The sequence below is a fragment of the Callorhinus ursinus genome, unplaced genomic scaffold (assembly GCF_003265705.2).
Source record: "Callorhinus ursinus isolate GAN/ISIS: 27379988/994484 unplaced genomic scaffold, GSC_fseal_2.0 scaffold16, whole genome shotgun sequence".
Lineage (NCBI taxonomy): Eukaryota > Metazoa > Chordata > Mammalia > Carnivora > Otariidae > Callorhinus > Callorhinus ursinus.
Genome location: NW_027397078.1, coordinates 3,727,887 through 3,754,473, shown reverse-complemented (window position 1 = coordinate 3,754,473; position 26,587 = coordinate 3,727,887). Strand labels below are relative to the sequence as shown.

At 37.9% G+C, this 26,587-nt stretch overlaps 1 long non-coding RNA gene across 1 annotated transcript in view; it reads left to right on the top strand.

Moving 5' to 3' along the window:
• LOC141374269 (uncharacterized) overlaps positions 1 to 23,251 on the top strand; it is a 50,554-nt gene extending 27,303 nt beyond the window's left edge. The window contains exon 3 of the long non-coding RNA XR_012381016.1: positions 23,172 to 23,251. This is a non-coding gene — a long non-coding RNA (uncharacterized lncRNA). The remainder of the gene's footprint in view (positions 1 to 23,171) is intronic.
• Positions 23,252 to 26,587: the final 3,336 nt, after the last annotated feature.

The window sequence follows — 26,587 nt, the reverse complement described above, 5'->3', positions numbered from 1 at the left end:
TCTAGGATTTTGATGGATTCCTCTCTCACATTGAGGTCTTTCATCATTTTGAGTATAATCTTTGTGTATGGTGTAAGAGAATGGTCGAATTTCATTCTTCTGTATATAGCTGTCCAATTTTCCCAGCACCATTTATCAAAGATACTGTCTTTTTTCCATTGCATATTTTTTCCTGCTTTGTCGAAGATTATTTGACCATAGAGTTGAGGGTCCTTATCTGGGCTCTCTATTCTGTTCCATTGGTCTATATGTCTGTTTTCATGCCAGTACCATGCTGTCTTGGTGATCACGGCTTTGTAATATATCTTGAAATCAGGCAACGTGATGCCCCCAGCTTTGTTTTTCTTTTTCAACATTTCCTTGGCGATTCAGGGTCTTTTCTGATTCCATACAAATTTTAGTATTGTTTGTTCCAGCACTTTGAAAAATGCCATTGGAATTTTGATTGAGATGGCATTGAAGGTATAGATTGCTCTGGGCAGCATAGACATTTTAACAATGTTTATTCTTCCGATCCATGAGCATGGAATGTTTTTCCATCTTTTTGTGTCTTCAATTTCTTCCATGAATGTTCTGTAGTTCCTAGAGTATACATCCTTTACCTCTTTGGTTAGGTTTATTCCAAGGTATCTTATGGTTTTTGGTGCTATTGTAAGTGGAATTGATTCTCTAATTTCTCTTTTTACAGTTACATTGTTAGTGTATAAGAAAGCAACTGATTTCTGTGCATTGATTTTGTATCCTTCCCCATTACTGAATTGCTGTATGAGTTCTACTAATTTGGGGGTGGAGTCTTTTGGTATCATGTCATCTGTGAAGAGAGAGAGTTTGACTTCTTCTTTGCCAATTTGAATAACTTTTATTTCTTTTTGTTGTTTGACTGCTGTTGCTAGGACTTCTAGTACTATGTTGAACAATAGTGGTGAGAGTGGGCATCCTTGTCATGTTCCTGATCTTAAGGGAAAGGCTCTCAGCTTTTCCCCACTGAGAATGATATTCACTGTGGGTTTTTCATAGATGGATTTTATGAACTTGAGGAATGTTCCCTCTATCCCTATACTCTGAAGAGTTTTAATCAGGAAAGGATGCTGTATTTTGTCAAATGCTTTTTCTGCATCGAGAGGACCATATGGTCCTTCTCTCTCCTCTTATTAGTGTGTTCTATCACACTGATTGATTTGCAAATGTTGAACCACCCTTGCATCCCGGGGATAAATCCCACTTGCTCATGGTGGATGATCCTTTTAATGTACTGTTGGACCCTACTAGCTAGGATTTTGTTGAAAATTTTGGCGTCCATATTCATCAGGGATATCTGTCTAAATTTCTCCTTTTTGATGGGGTCTTTGCCTGGTTTGGGATCAAGGTAATGCTGGTCTCATAGAATGAGTCTGGAAGCTTTCCTTCTGTTTCTATTTTTTGAAACAGCTTCAGGAGAATGGGTATTATTTCTTCTTTGAATGTTTGGTAGAATTCCCAGGGAATCCATCAGGCTCTGGACTCTTGTTCTTTGGGAGGTTTTTGATCACTGCTTCCATCTCGTTACTGGTTATTGGTCTATTCAGGTTGTCTGTTTCTTCCTGTTTCAGTCTTGGTAGTTTATAGGTTTCCAGGAAGGCATCCATTTCTTCCTAGTTGCTTAATTTATTGGCATATAGTTGTTGATAATAATTTCTAATAATTGTTTTTATTTCCTTGGTGTTAGTTGTGATCTCTCCCCTTTCATTCATAATTTTATTAATTTGGGTCTTTTCTCTTTTCTTTTGGATAAGTCTGCTCAGTGGTTTATTGATCTTATTAATTCTTTCAAAGAACAAGCTTCTAGTTTTGTTGATCTGATCTACTGTGTTTCTGGTTTCTAATTCATTGATCTCTGCTCTAATCTTAATTATTTCTCGTCTAATGCGTGGCTTAGGCATCATTTGTTGCTTTTCCTCCAGTTCTTTAAGGTGTAAAGATAGTTGGTGAATTCGGGATTTTTCCATTTTTTTGAGTGAGGCTTGGATGGCTATGTACTTCCCCCTTAGGACTGCCTTTGCAGTATCCCAAAAGTTTTGGACTGATGTGTTTTTGTTCTCATTGGTTTCCATGAATTGTTTAAGTTCTTTGATTTCCTGTTTGACCCAAACATTCTTAAGCAGAGTGGTCTTTAGCTTCCAAGTGTTTGAATTTCTTCCAAATTTTTTCTTCTGATTGAGTTCCAGTTTTAAAGCATTATGGTCTGAGAAAATGTAGGGAATAATCTCGATCTTTTGGTATTGGTTGAGAGCTGATTTGTGACCCAGTGTGTGGTGTATTCTGGAGAAAGTTCCATGTGCACTTGAGAAGAATGAGTATTCTGTTGTTTTAGGGTGGAATGTTCTATATATATATCTGTGAGGTCCATCTGGTCCAGTGTGTCATTCAAAGCTCTTGTTTCTTTGTTGATTTTCTGCTTAGATGATCTGTCTATTGTTAAGAGTGGAGTATTGAGGTCTCCTACAATTAATGTATTATTATCAACATGACTTTATTTTGGTTAACAGTTGACTTATGTAGTTGGCTGCTCCCATGTTGGGGGCATAGATATTTACAATTGTTAGATCTTCTTGTTGGATAGACCCTTTAAGAATGATATAGTGTCTTTCTGTGTCTCTAACTATAGTCTTTAGCTTAAAATATACTTTGTCTGATATGAGAATTGCTACCCCAGCTTACTTTGGAGGTCTGTTGGCATGGAAGATGGATCTCCATCCCTTCACTTTCAGTCTGGATGTATCTTTAGGTTCAAAATGAGTCTCTTGTAGACAGCATATGGATGGGTCCTGTCTTTTTATCCAGTCTGCAACCCTGTGCTGTTTTATGGGAGCATTTATGCCATTCATGTTGAGAGTGATTATTGAAAGATATGAATTTATTGTCATCATATTGCCTGTAAAGCCCTTGTTTCTATAGATTGTCTCTGTAAATTTCTGTTCTATATCACTCTTGGGGTCTTTCTCCTTTTATAGAACCCCCCCCTTAATATTTCTTGCAGGGCCTGCTTGGTGGTCACATATTCTTTCAGTTTCTGCTGGTCCTGGAAGCTCTGCATCTCTCCATCCATTCTAAATGAGAGCCTTGCTGGATAAAGTATTCTTGGCTGCTTATTCTTCTCATTTAGTACCCTGAATATGTCTTGCCAGGCCTTTCTGGCTTGCCAGGTCTCTGTGGATAGGTCTGACGTTATTCTGATGTTCCTCCCTCTGTACATAAGGAATCTCTTCCCCCTAACTGCCCTTAAGATGATTTCCTTGGTTCTAAGATTTGCGAGTTTTACTATTACATGCTGGGGCATTGGTCTGTTTTCCTTGATCTTGGGAGGGGTCCTCTCTGCCTCTACGACATGAATGTTTGTTTAATTTCCCAGATTAGGGAAGTTCTCAGCTACGATTTGCTGAAATATATCTTCTAGTGCTCTCTCTCTCTCCACCCCCTCAGGGATCCCAATAATTCTGACATTGGAACATTTCATGGCGTCACTTATTTCTCTGATTCTGTTTTAATGGATTTTAAGCTGTTTCTCCCAGGCCTCCTCTCTTTCCTTCTTTTCTTTCAGTTTGTCTTCTAGGTCACTAATTCACTCTTCTGCCTCGTTTACCCTAGCTGTTAGAGTATCTAGATTAGATTGGATCTCACTGATAGCATTTTTAAGTTCTGCCAGTTCAGCTCTCATTTCTGCCCTTAGAGACTCTATGTTGCCATTAATTGATTTCTCCATTCTAGCTATCATCTTCACAACTGTTAACCTGAAGTCTATTTCCGACATCTTGCTTATATCGATATCCATTAGGTCTGCGGGAGAGTCCATTGTTTCTGGGACTTTTCTTTGTTGGGAGTTCCTCCTCCTAGTCATTCTGTTGAGTTGTGGTTGAAGGGATGTACAGTCAAAAATATCAACCACAATCCAGGCAAGCTGCACCCTCTCAACTGATGATCCTCTGCCCCTGTAGAGATCCAGACGTATAATCTTATATCTCAGGCTAATTTTGTGAGTGTTCAGAGTGGCTTGGCAGATATCTAGCTAAATTCAGGGGACTGGTTGAAACGGAGTCCCCCACTCCTCTGCCATCTTGCTCAATCTTGGTAATGTGGATTTTCTGCAGAGTTATTGAGCATTTCCTGGCTGGTATCTTGAATCCAGCCAGAGTCCTCGTAGGACTGACACTCACAACTGCAGTAGGAGAAGAGGAATTCTGTTATATTTTCTTGGTGGGTAGCTCAGGGTAATGAATTAATATTTATTGAGTGAGCATACACCTCTACTACACTACTGTGCCAGGTACTATGACAAACAAAAAACAGACAATGGGCTGTTGAGCATAAAACAATGCTCTTGCCATAGAGAGGCTTCCAGTAGAGCAGAGGGACTGGAACCTCTCTAATTGTAACAATGCTACATAAGCAAGAGGATAATAAATGCATTTCAGGGACTTTAGAAGAACAAGAGAGAATTTCCAACTGAAATTGGAAAAGGCTTCATAGAGGAAGTGGCATTGGAGCACATCATTGAAGGGTGGCCATGGTTTAGCATGCAGAGATGGAAACGAGGGTAAGAGGAGGGAAGGGCACTGCAGGCAAAGGAAATAGCTTGAATAAAGTACAGAGATAGAAAATGAATGAAGGGCATATGTGTAGGAAATACTGAATTGGTGTCAAAAGAATGGGTATCAAAGGAATAGAGTGGAAAGATGGCTTTGACCAACCAGATTTGACAGTACTTAAATGCTGGACTAACTTGGATTTTGGTTTTAAGATATTGGCTACAACTAATGGATTAAGAGAGAGGGCAGGCCACGTTGAATGTTTCACTTTTTTTTTTAATAATTTTTTTATTATGTTATGTTAGTCACTATACAGTACATCATTAGTTTTTGATGTAGTGTTCCATGATTCACTGTTTTCATATAACACCCAGTGCTCCATGCAATATGTGCCCTCCTTAATACTCACCACTGGGCTCACCCATCCCCCACCCCCTCCCCTCTAAAACCCTCAGTTTGATTCCTGGAGTCCATAGCCTCTCATGGTTCATCTCCCCCTCCAATTTCCCCCCCTTCATTTTTCCCTTCCTTCTCCTAATGTCCTCCATGCTGTTCCTTATGTTCCACAGATAAGTGAAACCATATGATAATTGACTTTCTCTGCTTGGCTTATTTCACTTAGCATAATCTCCTCCAGTCCCATCCATGTTGATGCAAATGTTGGGTATTCATCCTTTCTGATGACTGAGTAATATTCCATTGTATATATGGACCACATCTTCTTTATCCATTCATCTGTTGAAGGGCATCTCGGCTCCTTCCACAGTTTGGCTATTGTGGACACTGCTGCTATGAACATTGGGGTACATGTGGCCCTTCTTTTCACTACATCTTTGTCTTTGGGTATATACCCAGTAGTGCAATTGCTGGGTCATAGGGTAGCTCTATTTTTAACTTTTTGAGTAACCTCCATACTGTTTTCCAAAGTGGCTATACCAACTTGCATTCCCACCAACAGTGTAAGAGGGTTCCCCTTTCTCCACATCCTCTCTGACATTTGTTGTTTCAACCCATGGAATGGGAGAAGATATTTGCAAATGACTACAGATAAAGGGCTGGTATCCAAGATCTATAAAGAACTTCTCAAACTCAACACCCAAAAAACAAATAATCAAGTCAAAAAATGGGCAGAGGACATGAACAGACACTTCTCTAAAGACATACAAATGGTTAAGAGACACATGAAAAAATGTTCAACATCATTAGCCATCAGGGAAATTAAAATCAAAACCACATTGAGATACCACCTTACACCAGTTAGAATGGCAAAAATTGACAAGACGAGTGTTGCACTTTAAAAAGTTAACCAGCTGGGCGCCTGGGTGGCTCAGTCGGTTAAGCGACTGCCTTCGGCTCAGGTCATGATCCTGGAGTCCCGGGATCGAGTCCCACATCAGGCTCCCTGCTCAGCAGTGAGTCTGCTTCTCCCTCTGACCCTCCTCCCTCTCGTGCTCTCTATCTCTCATTCTCTCTCTCTCAAATAACTAAATAAATAAAATCTTTAAAAAAAAATAAAAATAAAAAATAAAAATAAAAAGTTAACCAGCTGACAAGAGACTCATTTTAGACCTAAAAACACCTGCAGATTGAAAGTGAGGGGATGGAGAACCATCTATCATGCTAATGGACATCAAAAGAAAGCCAGGTAGCCATACTTATTTCAGACAAACTAGATTTTAAAACAAAGACTATAACAAGAGATGAAGGGCATTATATCATAATTAAGGGGTTAATCCATCAAGAATATCTAACAATTATGAGTATTTATGCCCCCAACTTAGGAGCGCCCAAATACGTAAATCAATTAATAATAAACATAAAGAAACTCATTGATAATAATATAATAGTAGATGACTTTAACACCCCATTTACAGCAATGGACAGATCATCTATGCAGAAAACAAGGAAACAATGGCTTTGAATGACACACTGGACCAGATGGACTTAACAGATATATTCAGAACATTTCATGCTAAAGCAGCAGAATACACATTCTTTTCAAATGCCATGGAACATTCTCCAGAACAGATTACATACTGGGTCACCAAATCAGCCCTCAACAAGTGCAAAAAGATGGAGATCATACCATGCATATTTTCAGACCACAACACTATGAAACCTGAAGTCAACCACAAGAAAAAATTTGCAAATGGAGCGCCTGGGTGGCTCAGTCGTTAAGCGTCCGCCTTCAGCTCAGGTCATGATCTCAGGGTCCTGGGATCAAGCCTCACATCTGGCTCCCTGCTTGGCGGGAAGTCTGCTTCTCCCTCTCCCACTCCTCCTGCTTGTGTTCCTGCTCTTGCTATCTCTCCCTGTCAAATAAATAAATAAAATCTTTAAAAAATTTTTGGAAAGACCACAAATACGTGGAGGTTAAAGAACATCCTAGTAAAGAATAAATGGATTGGCCAGGAAATTAAAGAAGAAACAAAAAAATACATGGAAGCAAATGAAAATGAAAACACAACAGTCCAAAACCTCTGGGAGGCATAAAAGGCAGTCCTAAGAGGGAAGTATATTTCAGTACAGGCCTACCTCCAGAAGGAAAAAAATTCTCAAATACACAACCTAACTTTACACCTAAAGGAGCTAGAAAAGGAACAGCAAATAAAGCCTAAAGCCAACAGAAGAAGGGAAATAATTAAGATTAGATCAGAAATAAATGATGTAGAAACAAACAAACAAGCAAAAAACACAGTGGAATGTATTAACGAAACTAAGAGCTGGTTCTTTGAAAGAATTAATAAAATTGATAAACCCCTAGCCAGACTTATCAAAAAGGAAACAGAAAGGACCCAAATAAATAAAATCATGAATGAAAGAGGAGAGATCATGACCAATACCATAGGAACTCAAACAAAAATAAGAGAATACTATGAAAAATTATATGCCAACAAACTGGGCAACCTAGAAGAAATGGACAAATTCCTAGAAACCTACAAACTGCCAAAACGGAAACAGAAAGAAATAGAAATTTTAAACGGACCCATAACCAGCAAATAAATTGAATCAGTAATCAAAAATCTCCCAACAAAGTCCTGGGCCAGATGGCTTCCCAGGGGAAATCTACCAGACATATAAAGAAGAGTTAATACCTATTCTTCTGAAACTGTCCCAAAAAATAGAAATGGAAGGAAAACTCCCAAACTCATTCTATGAAGGCAGATTACCTTGATTCCAAAACCAGACAAAGACCCCACTAAAAACAAGAATTACAGGGTGCCTGGATAGCTCAGTCATTAAGCGTCTGCCTTCGGCTCAGGTCATGATCTCAGGGTCCTGGGATCGAGCCCCACATCAGGCTCCCTGCTCAGCAGGAAGCCTGCTTCTCCCTCTCCCACTCTCCCTGCTTGTGTTCCCTCTCTCGCTGTGTCTCTCTCTGTCAAATAAATAACTAAAATCTTTAAAAAAAAAAAAAAAGGAGAATTACAGGCCAATATCCCTGATGAACGTGGATGCAAAAATTCTCAATAAAATACTAGCAAGTTGAATTCAACCATACATTAAAAGAATTATTCACCATGATCAAGTGGGATTTATTCCTGGGCTGCAGGGGTGGGTCAATATTCTCAAATCAATCAACATGATACACCACATTAATAAAAGGATAAGAACCACATGATCCTCTCACAAGATGCAGAAAAAGCATTTGATGAAGTACAACATCCATTCCTGATAATAACCCTCAACAAAGTAAGGATAGCTAGAACATACCTCAAAATCATAAAGGCCATATACGAAAGACCCACAGCTAGTATCATCCTAAATGGGGAAAACTAAGAGCCTTTCCCCTATGGTCAGGAACAAGACAAGGATGTCCACTCTCACCATTAATATTTAAGACAGTACTGGGAGTCTTAGCCTCAGCAATCAGACGACAGAAAGAAAGAAAAGGCATCCAAATTGGCAAGGAAGAAATTAAACTTTTACTATTTGCAGACGACATGATACTCTATATAGAAAATTTGAAGACTCCACCAAAAAATTACTAGAATTAATACATGAATTCAGCAGAGTTGCAGGATATAAAATCAATCTGCAGAAATCCACTGCATTTCCACATACCAATAACAAAGCAGCAGAAAAAGAAATCAAGGAATTGATCCCACTTGCAATTGCACCAAAAACAGTAAGATACGTAGGAATAAACCTAACAAAGAGGTAAAAGATCTGAACTCTGAAAACTACAGGACGCTTATGAAAGAAATTGAAGAGGACACAAAGAAATGGAACAGCAGAGGAGCCTGGGTGGCACAATTGGTTAAGCATCCAACTCTTGGTTTTGGCTCAGGTCGTGATCTCAGGGTCAGGAGATAGAGACCTGGGTTGGGCTCTGTGCTCAGCATGGAGTCTGCTTGAGATTCTCTCTCCCTCTCCCTCTACCACTTCTGTTCATGCTCCCTCTCTCTAAAATAAATAAAGAAATCTTTTTAAAAAAAATGTAAAAGCATTCCATGCTCATGGATTGAAAGAATAAACATTGTTAAAATGTCTGTACTACCCATAGCAATCTACACATTTAATGCAATCCCTATCAAAATACCACCAGCATTTTTCACAGAGCTAGAACAAACAATCCTAAAATTTGTATGAAACCACAAAAGACCTGAATAGCCAAAGCAATTCTGAAAAAGAAAAACAAAACTGGAGGCATCACAATTCCGGATTTCAAGCTATATTACAAAGCTGTTGTCATCAAGACAGTAAGGTACTGGCACAAAAACAGACACATAGATCATTGGAGCAGAACAGAGAACCCAGAAATGGGCCCATAACTATATGGTCAACTAATCTTCAACAAAGTAGGAAGGAACATCCAATGGAAAAAAAGACAGTCTCTTCAACAAATAGTGTTGGGAAAACTGGACAACAACATGCAGAAGATTGAAACTGGACCACTTTCTTACACCACCCACAAAAATAAATTCAAAATGGATGAAAGACCTAAATGCAAGACAGGAAACCATCAAAACCCTAAAGAAGAACACAGGCAGAAACCTCTTTGACATTGGACATAACATTTTCTTACTAGACACATTGCCGGAGGCAAGGGAAACAAAAGCAAAAATGAACTACTGGGACTTCATCAAGATAAAAAGCTTCTGCACAATGAAGGAAACAATCAACAAAACGAAAAGGCAAATGGGAGAAGATATTTGCAAATGACATAGTCGATAAAGGGTTAGTATCCAAAATCTATAAAGAACTTATCAAACTCAACACCCAAAAAACAAATAATCTAGTTAAGAAATGGGCAGAAGACATGAGTAGACACCTTTCCAAAGAAGACATCCTGATGGCTAACAGACACATGAAAAGATGCTCAGCATCGCTCAGCATCAGTGAAATACAAATCAAAACCACAGTGAGATGCCGCCTCACACCTGTCATTGGCTAAAATTAACCACACAAGAAACAACAGGTGTTGGTGAGGATGCAGAGAAAGGGGAACCTTCTGGCACTGCTGGGAATGCAAACTGGTGCAACCACTCTGGAAAACAGTTTGGAGGTTCCTCAAAAAGTTAAAAATAGAGCTACCTTACAGTCCAGCAATTGCACTACTAGGTATTTACCCAAAGATACAATAATACAGATTTGAAGGGGCACATGCACCCTAATGTTTATAGCGGCATTAACAATAGCCAAACTATGGAGAGAGCCCAAATGTCCTTTGACTGATGAATGGATAAAGAAGCTGTGGTATATATATACAATGGAATATTACTCAGCCATCAGAAAAATGAAATCTTGCCATTTGCAATTATGGATATAGCTAGAATGTATTATGCTAAGTGAAATATGTCAGTTAGAGAAAGACGAATACCGTATGGTGTCACTCATGTGGAATTTAAGAAAGAAAATAGATGAACATACAGGAAGTTGGAAAGAAAAAAAGGAGAGAGGGAAACAAGCCATAAGAGACTCTTAATGATAGAGAATAAACTGAAGGTTGATGGAGGGAAGTGGGCAGGGGATGAGCTAGATGGGTGATGACTATTAAAGAGGGCACTTGTTGTGATGAGCACTAGGTGTTGTATGTAAGTGATGAATCACTGAATTCTACTCCAGAAACCAATATTGCACTGTATGTTAACTAAAATTTAAATTAAAGACAAAATAAAATAAAATAAAAAGTTAATCAGCTGACATGTAGACCAAAGGAACATAATAAAGAATCCAGAAATAAACTTCCACATTTATGGTCAGTTGATTATCAACAAGGGTTCCAAGACAAGCCAATGTGGAAAGGAAATTATTCTCAACAAACGGTGCTAGGAAAACTGGTTATCCATATGCAAAAGAATGAAGATGGGTTTGTATCTTATACTATAAACAAAAATTAACTCAAAATGGATCCAAGACCTAATTATAAAGCTAAAACATAAAATCTTAGAAGAAAACATAATGGGAAAGCTTCATGACATAGGGTTTGTCAATGATTTTTGGATATAACATCAAAAGCACAGGCAATAAGAAAAATTAATTGGATGACATCAAAAATTTAAAAAGCTTTTGTGCGTCAAAGGACAATATTAACAGAGTAAAAAGGCAACCCACACTATGGAAGAAAATCTTTGCAAATCATATATATGATAAAAGATAATATCCAGAATGTATAAAAACTACAGCTCAATGACATCAAACAAACAACCCAATTAATAAATGGACAAGGAACTCAAATAGACATTTCTGTAAAGAGGATATACAGATTGTCAATAAGCACGTGAAAATATACTCAATATCACTAATCAGGTAAATAGAAATCAAAACCACAATGAGATACCACATCATACCCATTAGAATGGCTATTATAAAAAAACAACAACAACAGAAAATAACAAGTGTTGGCTAAGAATGCAGAGAAATCAGAATCCTCGTGCATTGCTGGTGGGGATGTAAAGTGATGTAGTTGCTGTGGAAAACAGCATGGTGATTTCTCATTAAAAAACTAAACATAGATTACCATATGATCTAGTGATCCCACTTCTGGGTGTATACACAAAAGAATTGAAAGCAGGGACTCAAACTGACATTTGTACACCATTGTTCATGACAGCATTATTCACAAAAGCCAAAAGGTGGAAACAACCCAAATGTCCCATCAGTGGATGAGTAAACAAAATGTGGTACATACACATAATGGAATATTATTCAGTCTTAAAAAGAAATGAAATTCCAGGGTGCCTGGTTGGCTCAGTCACCTTAAGCATCTGCCTTCGGCTCAGGTCCTGATTTCAGGGTTCTGGGATCGAGCCCCGTGTTGGGCTTCCTGCTCAGTGGGGAGCCTGCTTCTCCCTCTCTCTCTGCCCCTGCCCCCCACCCCGCTCGTGCTCGTTCTCCCTCAAATAAATAAAATCTTTAAAAAAATAAAAAATAATGAAATTCTGACACATGCTACAACATGGATGAATTTTGAGGACATGATGTTAAGTGGAATAAGCCAGACACAAAAGGATAAAAATTCTGTATGATTCCACTTAAATGAGGTACCTAGAGTAGTCAAATTCACAGAGCCAGAAAATAGAGAAGTGGTTTCCTAGGGCTGAAGGGAGGGCGAAATGAGAAGTTATTGTTTAAGAGGTACAGAGTTTCAATTGGGGAAGGCGAAAATTTTCTGGAGATGGATGGTGGTGATGGCTGCCTAACAGTGTGAATGTACTTAATGCCACTTGCCACTGAACAACGTACTGAAAAATGGCTAAAATGGTAAATGTTATGTATATTTGAACATAATAAAAAAAGTTAAGCTGGCAACAGTGTGGGTGCGGAGAGAAACTTGAGACAAGTAGTTCTGCCAGGAGGAAATGGCCATGCTCCGGATTTGACACAATGAAATCTGGACTACAACCATCTGAATGCAGAGAGGAACCCTCTGGTTCCTCTGATGGATCAGACTCAGAAGTTGTATGTCGGTGGATTTTCACTCCTGCCCACATTTCTCAGTCTGAAAACATTTGGAGGCTGATGTTTAGACATGTAATATTTGTTCACAGCTGTCTAGTGAAGAAATAGTCTGAAGTCAACCCACACATGATTACCTCTGCTTCCTGGACTGGATCTACGTTTGACTGAAACAACTTTGACTCAAAATTCCAAGTGTTATCATCACAGTAGCCAAAATGGGTTAAGCAGCTTCACTGAGGTATGATATACATACTGTAAAATTCACCTGTTTTAAGTTTACTTCTTCCTTTCCAATCAATATGCCATGTATTTCTTTCTCTTGTCTTATTGCCCTGGTTAAAACATCCAGTACAATGTGGAATGGAAGTGAGAAGAGTGAACATCCTTGTCTTGTGCCCATTTAGGGAGAAAACTCTCTTTCACGGTTAATTTGATGTTAGTTGTGGTTTTTTCATAGATAGCTTTTATCAGGTTGAGGACGATTCCTTCCATTCCCAGTGTGTTGAGCGGTTTTATCATGAAAGGGTGTTAGCTGTTGTCAATTTTTATCTGCATCTGTAGAGATAAGAAGGTGGTTGTTGGCCTTTACTCTGTTAATATGATATATTCCATTGATTAATTATTATGTGTTAAGTCACAAACTTACATTTCTGGGATAAATTCCCACTTGGTCATGACATGTAATCCTTTTTACATATTGCTTGATTTGGTTTGCTAGTATTTTGTTCCGGGTTTTTGTGTGTGTCTGTGTTTTTAAAAATATTGGTCTATAGTTTTATTATGATGTCTTTGTCTGCTTTGGGTATCAGGGTAATACGAGCCCCATAAAATAAGTTGGGAAGTATACCCTACTCTTCTGTTTTTTGGAAGAATTTCTGAGCTGTTCATTCTATAAGTGGCAGAATTCACCAGAGAAGACATTTGGTCCTGGGATTTTCTATGTGAGAAGTTTTTTATATTACTATTACTAATTTAATCTCCTTGCTTTTTATAGGTCCCTTCACATTTTTTATTTCTTCTTGAGAAAGTTTCAGAAGTTTGTGTCTAAGAATTTATACATTTCATATCAGTTATCTAAATTGCTTAATTTTTGTAGTATTCCTTTAAAACCTTCTGTTTCTGTAGGATCAAGAGTAAAGTCCCCCTTCCATTCCTCATTCAATAATTTGAGTTTTCTTTCTTCTTTTCTACCTACAGGTTTGTCAATTTATTGATCATTTCCACAAACTAACTTTTGGTTTTGTTGCTTTCCTATGATGTTTTTCTGATCTCTATTTTATTTATTCCCCTATTAATGTTTATTATTTCCTTCCTTCTACTTCTTTGGGTTTCATGTGCATTTTTTTTTCCAGTTTCTTAAGGTGAAAGGTTAGGTTGTTGATTTGACATTTCTCTGGAGACTTCTTCTCTGACTCATTTGTTATTTAGAAGTGGGGAGTTTCATCTTCAAATATTTTGGGATTTTCCAGCTATCTCTGTTTTTGGTTTCTAGTTTAATTCCACTATAATCAGAGAGCATACTTCACATGATTTCTATTCTTTCAAATAGGTTAAAGTGTTTCTAGAGCCCAATATGTAGTCTATCATGGTGAATGTTCCATGTGAGTTTGAGAAGAATGTGTATCCTGCTGTTGTTGGATAAATGTCAATTAGATTCAGCCGATTGATGATGCCATTCATTTTAGTTATATCCTTACTGATTTTATGCTGGCTGGACCTGTCAAGTATTGATAGAGGAGTGTTACAGTCTTCAACTATAATAGTGTATTTATTTACTCCTCCTTGCAGTTCTATCACTTTTTGCCTCAGGTATTTTGATGCTGTGTTGTTAGGTGCATACACATTAAGGATTCTTAGTTCTCCTTGTTCTGAAGTCCACTTTGTATGAAATGTATATAGCTACCCCAGATTTCTTTAAATTACTGTTAGCATGGTATATATTTATCCATCCTTCCTTTCTTTCTTACTTTCTTTCTTTCTTTCTTTCTTTCTTTCTTTCTTTCTTTCTTTCTTTCTTTCTTTCTTTCTCTTTCTTTCGTTCTTTCTTTCGTTCTTTCTTTCTTTCTTATATTCAATTAGCCAGCATATAGTACATCATTAGTTTTTGATTTAGTGCTCAACATATCCCTTTATTTTTTAGAAATATTTTTTCATGGTAAAATATATATAACATGTAACACTTTAACCATTTAAAAGTGTACAAGTAAGTAACTTTTAGTACATTGACAATTTGCAAACATCACCACTATTTACTTCCAGAACTTTTTCATCACCCGAAAAGGAAATCCCATACACACTAATCAGTCACACTCCACTCCATCTTTCCCCCCAGTTCCTGGCAGCCACTAATCTGCTTTCTGTCTCTATGGATTTGCCCATTCTGAATATTTCATATAAATGGAACCAATAACATATGGCATTTTTGTGTGTCTGGTTCTTTTCACTTAGCATGATGTTTTCAAGGTTCATCTGTGTCATACAATTTATCAATACTCCATTCCTTTTTATAGTTGAACAATATACGACTGTATGGATAGGCCATGTTTTGTTTATCCATTCATCAGATGATGGACATCTGGGTTGTTTCCTCCTTTTGACTATTGTGAATAGTGCTGCTATGAACATTCACATAGAAGGGGTGTGTTTTTTTGGGCAACTATTTTCAATTACTTTGGGTATATACTGGTCTTAGTCCACTCAGGCTGCCATAACAAAATACCACAGCTGAGATGGCTTAAACAAGAGAAATTTATTTCCTTGCAGTTCTGAAGGCTGGAAGTCTGAGGTCATGGTGCCAGCATAGTCAGTTTCTGGTGAGAGCTCACTTCCTGGCTTGTAGATGGCCACCTTCTTGCTATATCATCACATAGCCTTTCTTCAGTGCATGTGTATGGAGAGGGAACAAGAGAGAGAGGGGGAGCTTTCTGGTATCTCATCTTGTAAGGACACAAATTTTGTGAGACCCCACCCTCATGATCTCATTTAATGCTAAACACTTTCTTAAAGGCCTCATCTCCAAATACAGTGACGTGGGGAGGGGTTTAGAACTTCAACATATTAATTGGTGTGGGGGAGGTGGGACACCAACATTCAGTTCATAACAATACTCAAGAGTAGAATTGCTGGGTCATATGGTAATTTTATGTTTAACTTATTGAGGAGCCACCAGACTATTTTTCACAGCAGCTGTAACATTTTACATTCCACCAGCAATATATAAGGGTCCCAATTTCTCCACATCCTCACCAACACTCGCTATTTTATGTTTAAAAAAAATAAACAACGATTAGCGATCCTAGTGGGTGCTAAGTGGTATCTCATTATGGTATTTATTTGCACTTCCCTAATGACTAAGCATGTTGGCATCTACTCAATTGCTTATTGGCAACTTATATATCTTCTTTGAGCTATATCTGTTCAAGTCTTTTGCCCATTTTTAATTGGGTTATCTCCTTTTGGTAAAGTTTAGGAGTTTTTTTATATATATATTATGGATAAAAAAAACTTTATCAGACATATGATTTGAAAATACTTTCTCCCCTTCTGTGGGTTGTATTTTCACTTCCTTGGCTGTGGCCTTTGATGCACAAAAGTTTTAAATTTTTATGAAGTCCAATTTATTTTTATTTTCTTGCTGTGCTTTGCTGTCATACCTACAAAACCATTGTCAAACTGTTATGAGGATTTGCCCCTATGTGTACTTCTAAGAGTTTTATGATTTTAGCTCTAAGAGTTTTATGATTTTAGCTCTAATATTTAGGTTTTTTATCCACTTTGAGTTAGTTTTTGGATATGGTGTGAGGCAGAGGCACAGTTTCATTCTTTTGCTTGTGGATTTCCAGTTGTCCCAGCACAATTTGTTGAAAAGCCTGTTCTTTCCCCCATTGAATGCTCTTGGCACACTTAATCAAAATTCAGTTGGCCATAGATGTATGGATTCATTTTGGACTCTCAATTTCATTCTATTGATCTATATGTCTATCCTTATCCACATTGTTTTTATTACCATGGCTTTGTAGTAAGTTTTGACACCAGGGAATGTTAGTCTTACTGTTTTGTTTCTCTTTTTCAAGACTATTTTGGCTCTTCTTGGTCCCTTGAAATTCCACAAGAATTTTAGGATCAGCTTTCTTATTTCTGCAAAAAATAAAAAGACCATTGGGATTTTGATAGGGATTTTATTGAATATAAGTATAACATGAGTATAAATTTCTTTGGTTGACTATTGCCATCTTAACAATATTAAGTCTTTAAAGCCAGGACATGAGACATTTTTCCATTTATTTAGGTCTTTTTTTTTAAAGATTTTATTTATTTATTTGAGAGAGAGAATGAGAGAGAGAGAGAGAGAGCACATGAGAGGGGGTAGGGTCAGAGGGAGAAGCAGACTCCCCGCTGAGCAGGGAGCCCAATGCGGGACTTGATCCCGGGACTTCAGGATCATGACCTGAGCTGAAGGCAGTCACTTAACCAACTGAGCCACCCAGGCGCCCTAGGTCTTCTTTTTTTAAAAGATTTTATTTATTTGAGAGAGAGAAAGAGACAGAGACAGAGAGAGCACAAGTGGGGAGAGGGGCAGAGGCAGAAGGAGAAGCAGACTCCCCACTGAGCAGGGAGCCCCACGTGGGGCTTGATCCCAGGACCCCCAGGATCATGACCTGGGCTGAAGGCAGACGCTTAACTGACTGAGCCACCCAGGCGCCCCTATTTAGGTCTTCTTTAATTACTTTCATTGTTTTGTAGTTTTCAGTGTACAGGTCTTTCACCTTTTTGATTAAATTTATTCCTGAGTATTTTATTCTTTTGATGCTACTGTAAATGGAATCCTTTAATTTCCTTTTTGTATTTTTCATTGCTAGTATATAAAAATATAACTGATTTCTGCATGCTGATAATGTGCCCTGCAACTTTGCTGATTTTGTTTATTAGCTGTAATAGCTTTTCTGTGTGGGGATTCTTCAGGATTTTCTCTATTATAGGATGATGTCATCTGTTAGAGATAGTTATACTTTTTCTTTTCCAATTTAGATGCCTTTTATTTCTTTTTCTTGCCCAATTGCTCTGGCTAGAATTTCTAGGACAATGTTGAATTGCAATTACAAAAGGAGACATCCTTCTCTGGTTCCTAATCTTAGAGGGAAAGCTTTTAATATTTCACCATTGAGGAGGTTATTAGCTGTGAGTTTTTCATAAATGCCTTTTATTATGTTAAGGAAGTTTTCTTCTATTCCTGGTTTACTATTTTTTTTTCAATAATGAAAGGGTGTTGGTAATTTCAAATGCTTTTTTGCATCCATTGAGATTATCATGTGGTTTTTCCTTCATTCTATTATTGTGCTGTATTACATTGATTGATTTTCTTATGTTGAAACATCCTTATGTCCTGGGGTAAAACCCACTTGGTCGTCGTGTATAACCCTTTTAATATGTTGCTGGGTTTGGTTTGCTAGTATTTTGTTGAGAATTTTTAATTTATATTCATAAAGGGCCTTAGTTTGTAATTTTCTTTTCTTGGAGTTTCTTTGTCAGAGTGAATTTGGAAGTGTCACTTCCTCTTCTATTTTTGGAAAAGTTGGAAAAGGATTAGCATTAATTCTTTAAATGTTTGGTAACACTCATCAATGAAGCCATCTGGTCTTTGACTTCGATGGAAGTTTTTGATTACTGATTCAATCACTTTACTTGCTATACATCTGTTCAGACTTTTTTATTTCTTCTTGAAACAGTTTTGTTAATTTCTGTTACTAGGAATTTGTGAATTTCATCTAGGTTATCTAACTTTTTGGTACAATTGTTTATAGTATTGTTTTACAGAACTTTTTATTTCTGTAAGGTCAGTAGGAATGTCCTCATTTTCATTTCAAATTTTAGTTATTTTCATCTTCTCTCTTTTTTTCTTCAAGTCTAGCTAAAGATTTGTTAATTGTGTTATTTTCAATGAATCAATCTTTAGTTTAGTTGGGTTTTTTTACTGTTTTCTCTTTATTTATCTCTGACCTAATCTTTAGTATTTCCTTTCTTCTACTAGTTTTGGATTTCACTTGGGTTTTTTTTTTTAATGTTTTTATTTAAATTCCAGTTAGTTAATATACTGTGTAATGTCAATTTCAGATGTACAATTTAGTGATTCAACACTTCCATACAACACCCGTTGCTTATCACAAGTGCTCTCCTTAATCTCCATCACCTATTTTGTCCATACCCCCACCCACCTCCCCTCTGGTAACCATCAGTTTGTTCTCTATAGTTAAGAGTCTGTTCCATGGTTTGCCTCTCTTTTTTTCCCCTTTGCTCATTTGTTTTGTTTCTTAAGTTTCACAGATGACTGAAGTCATATGGTATTTGTCTTTCTCTAACTTACCTCACTTAGCATAATACTCTCTAGCTCCATCCACATCATTGCAAATGGCCAGATTTCATTCTTTTTTATGGCTGAGTAATATCCCATTACACACACACAGAGACACACACACACACACACACCACACCACACCTTCTTTATCCATTCATCAGTCGATGGACACTTGGGCTCTTTCCATAGTTTGGCTCTTGTAGAGAATGCTGCTATAAACACTGGGTTCATGTATCCCTTTGAATGAGTATTCTGTAGTCTTTGGGTAATACCTAGTAGTGCAATTGCTGGATCATCAGGTAGTTTTATTTTTCACTTTTTGAGAAACCTCCATACTGTTTTCCAGAGTGGCCACATCAGTTTGCATTCCCACCAACAGTGTTAGAATGTTCCCCCTTCCCCACATCCTCACCAACACCTGTTGTCTCTTGTGTTGTTGGTTTTAGCCATTCTGACAGGTGTGAGGTGATATCTCATTGTAGTTTTGATTTGTATTTCCCTGATGATCAGTGATGTTGAGCATCTTTTCACATGTCTATTGGCCATCTGTATGTCTTCCCTGGAAAAATGTCTATTCAAATCCTCTGCCCATTTTTAATTGGATTATTCTTTTTTGGGTATTGAGTTTTATAAATTCTTTGTATATTTTGGATACTAACCCTTTATCAGATGTGTCATTTGCAAATATTTTCTCCCATTCTGCAGGTTGCTTTTCAGTTTGTTTATTGTTTCCTTTGCTGTGCAGAAGCTTTTTAGTTTGAAAAGGCATCCAAATTGGCAAGGAAGAAGTCAAACTTTCACTATTTGCAGATGACATGATACTCTATATAGAAAACCCAAAAGACTCCACCAAAAAATTGCTAGAACTGATACACGAATTCAGTAAAGTCATAGGATACAAAATCAATGTATAGAAATCTGTTGTGTTTCTATACACCAAGAATGAAGCAGCAGAAATGGAAATTAAGGAATCAATCCCATTTCAATTGTACCAAAAACCATAAGATACCTAGGAATAAGCCTAACCAAAGAGGGGAAAGACCTGTACCCTGAAAACTATAAAACACTTATGAAAAAATTTGAAGAGGACACAAAGAAATGGAAAGACATTCCATGCTCATGGATTAAAATGTCTATACTACCCAAAGCAATCTACACATTTAATGCAATCCCTATCAAAATACCACCAACATTTTTCACAGAGCTAGAACAAATAATCCTAAAATTTGTATGGAATCACAAAAGACCCTGAATAGCCAAAGCAACCTTGAAAAAGAAAAGCAAAGCTGGAGACATCACAGTTCTGGACTTCGAGTTATACTACAAAGCTGTAGTGAGCAAAACGGCATGGTACTGACACAAAAATAGACACAAAGATCAATTGAACAGAATAGAAAACCCAGAAATAAACTCACAACTATATTGTCAATTAATCTTCAACCAAGCCGGAAAGAATATCCAATAGGAAAAAGATAGTCTCTTCAACCAATGGTGTTGGGAAAACTGGACAGCTACATGCAAAAGAATGAAACTGGACCAACTTTCTTACACCATACACCAAAATAAATTCAAAATGGATAAAATACCTAAATGCGAAACCTGAAACCATTACAATCCTAGAGGAGAACCAAGGTAGTAATGCCGTCAACATCAGCCATAGCAACTTCTTACTAGATCTTTATCCTGGGGCAAGGGAAACAAAAGCAAAAATAAACTATTGGGACTTCATCACTTGCTTTTTTTTCTCTGGTTTGTTAAGGTGTGAAGTTAGGTTATTGATTTGAGATCTTTCTTTAAAAAAAAAAAGATTTTATTTATTTATTTGACAGAGAGACAGAGAGTGAGCACAAGTAGGCAGAGCGGCAGGCAGAGGGAGAGGGAGAAGCAGGTTCCCCTCTGAGCAGGGAGCCCGATGCGGGGCTCGATCCCAGGACCCTGGGATCATGACCTGAGCTGAAGGCAGTTGCTTAACTGACTGAGCCACCCAGGGGCCCCGAGATCGTTCTTTTTTAATGTAATCATTTACAGGTACAAATTTCCCTCTGAGCCCTGCTTTTTTTTGCATCTCATAAAGTTTGATATGCTGTGTTTTTAGTTTCATTTAGCTCAAAAATATTTCCTAATTTTTCTTGTTATTTCCTCTTTGATCCATTGGTTATTAAATTTCCACATTTGTGAATTTTTCAGTTTTCCTTCTGTTATTAATTTCTAGTTTCCTTCCATTGTGGTTTTAAAAGATATTTGTATTACTTTAATCTTTTTAAATTTATTGAGATTTGTTTTGTGGCCTAGAATATGGTTTATCCTGGAAAATGTTCCATGTACACTTGAGAAGAATGTGTACTCTTCTGTCAGATGGACTGTTCTGTAGATGTCTGTTGGGTCTAGTTGGTTTAAAATGTTCTTTATGTCTTCTCTTTCCTTGCTGATCTTCCGTCTCATTGCTCTATCCATGATTGAAGTGGGGTACTGAAGTTTCCAACTATTATTTCCTCTTTCAATTATATGCCTATTTTTCTTTTCAATGTTCTCAATTTTTAAAAAGATTTTATTTTTAAGTAATCTCTACACCCAGTGTGGGGCTCGAACTCACAACACTGACATCAAGATTTAATTTACTTATTTGAGAGAGAGAAAGAGAGCATGAGTGGGGGGAGAGGCAGAGGGACAAGCAGACTCCCCACTGAGCAAGGAGCCCAATGTGGGGCTCGATCCCAGGACCCTGAGATCATGCCCTGAGCTGAAGTTAGATGCCACTGAGCCACCCAGGTGCCCTTCAATTTTTGGTATATATATTTTGGGGCCCTGTTTTTGAGTGTGTATATGTTTACACACACTATATCTAATCTATAACACACTAATCTATATCATCTTGATTGACATTTTATCAATATATAATGCCTTCTTTGTCTTTTGTAACAATTTTTGACTTAAACTGTATTTTGTCTGATATTAATATAGCCACCTCATATCTTTTGGTTACTATTTGCGTGGGATAACATTTTCTAACCTTTCACTTTCCCCCATATGTAGGGTTTTTTAAAAAAAGATTTTATTTTTGGGGGGGTGCCTGGGAGGCACAGTTGGTTGAATGTCCGACTCTTAGTTTCAGCTCAGGCTGTGATCTGAGGGTCGTGACACTGAGCCCCATGTCAGGCTCTACATTCAGCGTGGTTGGCTTGAGACTCTCTCCCCCTCTCCCTCTGTCCTTCCCTCGTGCACCCTCTCTCTCTCTCTCTCTCTCTCTCCAATAAATAAATAAATAAACACATCTTTTAAAAAGAGATTTTAATTTTTTTATCTTTTTTTTTTTTAAGTAGGTTCCATGCCCAGTGTGGAGCCCAAGATGGGGCTCAAACTCACAACCATGATTTCAAGACCTGAGCTGAGATCAAGAGTAGGATGCTCAACCAACTGAGCCACCCAGGTGCCCCAAAGATTTTATTTCTAAGTAATCTCTATACCCAACATGGGGCTTGAACTCAAAATCCGAGAGATCAAGAGTCACATGTTCCACTGACTGAGCCAGCCAGGCACCCCTGGGTTGTTTTTTTAATCTAAAATGATTCTCTTGTAGATAGCATATTGTTGTGTCATGTTCTTCGTTTGTTTGTTTTTTAGCGGGGAGAGTGGCAGTGGGAGAGAGAGAATCTTAAACAGGCTCTTTCCTCCACTGTTTTCAATGATGTTACTCCCTCTGGCGTTAAAAAAAAAATTCTTTTAGGGGCTCCTGGGTGGCTCAGTCGTTAAGCGTCTGCCTTCAGCTCAGGTCATGATCCCGGGGTCCTGAGATCGAGCCCCACATCGGGCTCCCTGCTCAGCGGGAGCCTGCTTCTCCCTCTCCCACTCCCCCTGCTTGTGTTCCCTCTCTCGCTTTCTCTCTCTCTGTCAAATAAATAAATAAAACCTTTAAAAAAATTCTTTCAGTTCCCACTTCTGTGGTGATATTACACATCTGGTCTCTCTGTTGTGTAGTTTTTCCATTAGAGCTTTCTCATCATAAACTTTAATCATACTTCTTTTCCTGATAACGACTTTATTTTTTTATTTTATTATGTTATGTTAGTCACCATACAGTACATCATTAGTTTTTGATGTAGTGTTCCATGATTCATGGCTGATAACAACTTTATTGAGGTATAATTTATGTACCACATAATTCACCCACTTAAAGTGTGTGATGTAATGGTTTCTAGTATGTTCACAGAGCTGTGCAAAATCATCCTAAATTAATTTTAATACAATGTTATAAACACAAAAAGAAATCTTGTACCCTTTAGCTGTCACCCTCCCAATACCCCACTCCCCTCCCCAGCCCTCAGTGACCACTAATCTGCCTTCTGTCTTTACAGATTTTCCAATTCTGGACATTTCATAAAAATGGGATCATACAACATGTGGTCTTTTGTGACTGACTTCCTTCAGTGGTGAGTAATATTTGCCTATGTGATCTGGGAATTCTTCACTGGCTGAACTAGTGTAATCATCTTGCTAAAAGCAAAGTTATATCGTTCTAAGTAGTTAATCATGTTGACTAGAAATAACAGTCACACACTTCACTTTTCAAAGTTCATCCATGTTGTAGCATGTATCAGCAATTCACTTCTTCTTATGGCTGAACAATAGTCCATGTGTGAATATACCACATTTTGTTTATCCATTCATCAGTTGATAGATATTTGTGTTGTTTCCACTTTGGGCTAGTATGAATGATGCTGCCATGAATATTCATGTGTAAGTTTTTGTGTGAACATACATCTTTACTTCTTTAGGGTATATACTTAAAAGTGAAATTGTTGAGTCAAATGGTAACTCTATATTTAAACTTTAAGGAACTGCCAGAATGTTTTCCGAAGTGGCTGCACCATTTTACATTCCCACCAGGAGTGTATGTAGCTTCTGATTTCTCCATATCCTCATCAACACTTGCTAATATCTGACTTGGTAAAGCCATCCTAGTGGGTGTGAATTGGTATCTCACTGTGATTTTTGTGTTTCCCTGAGAGATAATGATATTGAGCATCTTTTCATGTGCTTATTGGACATTTCTATATCTTCTTTGGAGAAATGTCTATTCAGATCCTTTATCTGTTGCCTTTATTTTTGAAAGGTAGTTTTTGCTGGATATGGAATTTTCATTGACATATTTTTTTTCTTCTGGCACTTTTTTTAAAGTAAGCTCTATGCCCAATGTGAGCCTTGAACTCAAGACCCCAAGGGCAAGAGTCCCATACTCTACCAACTGAGCCAGCCAGGCTCCCCATTCTTCTGGCACTTTGAACACATCATACCACTGCCTTTGTCCTCCACTGTCGAGAAGTCATTGCGAACCCTTTGTATGTGATGTGGTTTCCTTGTACCTGATGAATCAATTTTCTCTTGTGGCTTTCAGGATTTTATCTTTGGCTTTTAATGGTTTGAATATGATGTGTTTAGGTTTGGAGCTCTTTGTGTTTATCCTACAGGGAATTCATTGAACTTCTTATGTGTGTAGATTAATGATTTTCATCAAATTTGGCGTGGTTTTAGCCACTATTTCTTAAATGATTTTTCTGCCCCTCTCTCTCTTTCCTCTCCATCTAGTCAATGTGCAGAGTCCTGAAGTGGTTGTTTTTGCACCTTTGTCAGTTTTATCATTGCTTTTTGAGGAAGGGATTTGTTGAGTTTCTCACTAAGCCATTTTGGAAGTCCCGCCTCTACAGTAGCTGATTTTAGTAACTAATACTTCCATATTAAGTGCTAACTACAAACAGCCGAAAATAGAAGGCAAGTGGTCCTGAGAAATAACTGCTTGTTAAAACATTTTAAAGGAGACTTGGTCTGGGATGCCTGGGTGGCTCAGTCGGTTGAGCGTCTGCCCTCAGCTCGGGTAGTGGTCCCAGGGTCCTGGGATCGAGTCCCGCATCGGGCTTCTTGCTCAGCGGGGAGTCTGCTTCTCCCTCTGCCTACAGCTCCCCCTGCTTGTGCTTTCTCTCTCTCTCTCTGATAAATAAACAAAATCTTAAAAAAAAAAAAAAAAGGCGACTTGGTCTGAATTGCCCATTGGAGAAAGCATATCTTCGAATACAGTGGTGAGTAATATTTGCCTATGTGATCTGATAATTCTTCACTGGCTGAACTAGTGTAATCATCTTGCTAAAAGCAAAGTTATATCATTCTAAGTAGTTAATCATGTTGACTAGAAATAAGTCACACAACAAACTTGAATTGTACATATTTTCTTCCTCCAGCAGATGGTGACATTTTATAGAGTATGGATAAATTGTCCAGATGAACCAGCGAGCTAAGTGACTAAAATAGAATTGTCTTTATTTCATTTCTCCTTTATCTATATCTTGAACTCCTTTACAAAAAAAAAAAAAACATTCATCAGGAAGTTACATCTAAAAAAGGAAACTAAGAACAATAAAAAAATCCTGACTAATACAGACAGTAAAAATTTTCAACTTCTTCAATGCCTAGTTGCATAGTGTTTTTACTAGATATTTTCTCATTTGGCATCAGGTCACATCAGCCTGACTATATACAAAAATTGAACAGTGAAGACAAAATGCTAAAGGGGGCAAATCTGTCTTTAAATAATGTCCACCTTTGATTTCTCTTCATTTCTTTCTTCCATGCAGCCCCCTCATTCCTCTCTGTTTTCCAAATAAGTTCTGTAGAGTTATTTCTCCCTTCTTTTAAGTTCAACACATTAATGTTTGCTTCCCTAGTTTCTAACCTAGAGTACAGCATCTAATTTAAATTCATTCTTTGGTGTATGTAATTAGTAGTTTCCAATTAATGTGCTAGCTATACCAGGGGCATTAAATTCATGAGTTCAAACCAAACATCAATTGAACATCTATTATGTTTCAAGTTTAATTGCAGAGCTCAGAGTCTGTCTAGTAAGGGAAACAAACTCGAATGATATGTAAGAGGTATTTCAGTGCAAGTTTGCACAAAATTCCATGGGAACTCAGAAAATGAATTATTAATTCTGTTGAAGGAACTTTATATGGGGGCTTCAACTCTGAGTGGGATATCATAGACTGAGGTGTGCAGAAAGGGCATTTCAGGTAGAAGGAACAACTTGAGCTCAGTTTTAGAAGCGTCAAACTATCAGGCATTTTTCCTGAAACTGGAATAGTCTGTGCAGCATTCCAGCTGAAACTGGTAGAGTGTGCAGCATAAAACACACCACGTGCCAACAGAGCTGGAATGGAGGATGGAAGGGAATGAGGAAGGAGTGGGGGGAAGTGAAAACATAGAGATAGGTTGAGGCCAGACTGTGAAACCCTTAGAAGGCATGCTAAGGAGTAAGGTCAGCACTATGAAAACCCTTATGAGGTATGCTGAGTATGGACTTGATCTTGTAGGCCTCAGAGAGCTCTCTTATAGAGGTGTGGAGGTACTAAAAGATGGGAGCGGAGAGAGACGATGGATCATAGGGCGCCTGGGTGGCTCAGTCGGTTAAGCGTCTGCCTTCGGCTCAGGTCATGATCCCAGGGTCCTGGGATCGAGCCCTGCATCGGGCTCTCTGCTCAATGGGGAGTCTGCTTCTCCCTCTCCCTCTGTCTGCCACTCTGCCTACTTGTGCTCTCTCTGTCTCTCTCTGTCAGATGATTAAATAAAATCTTTAAAGAAAAGAGAGATGATGGATCACACAAAGCTAGAGAGGAAAAACACAGTGTGGATTGATGAATGGTGACATCTTGCAGGGGGAAAAGGCTAATGATGGAGGCATAGTTAAGAGAAATTCACATGGTAGACTGTATGGGCCAGGGTG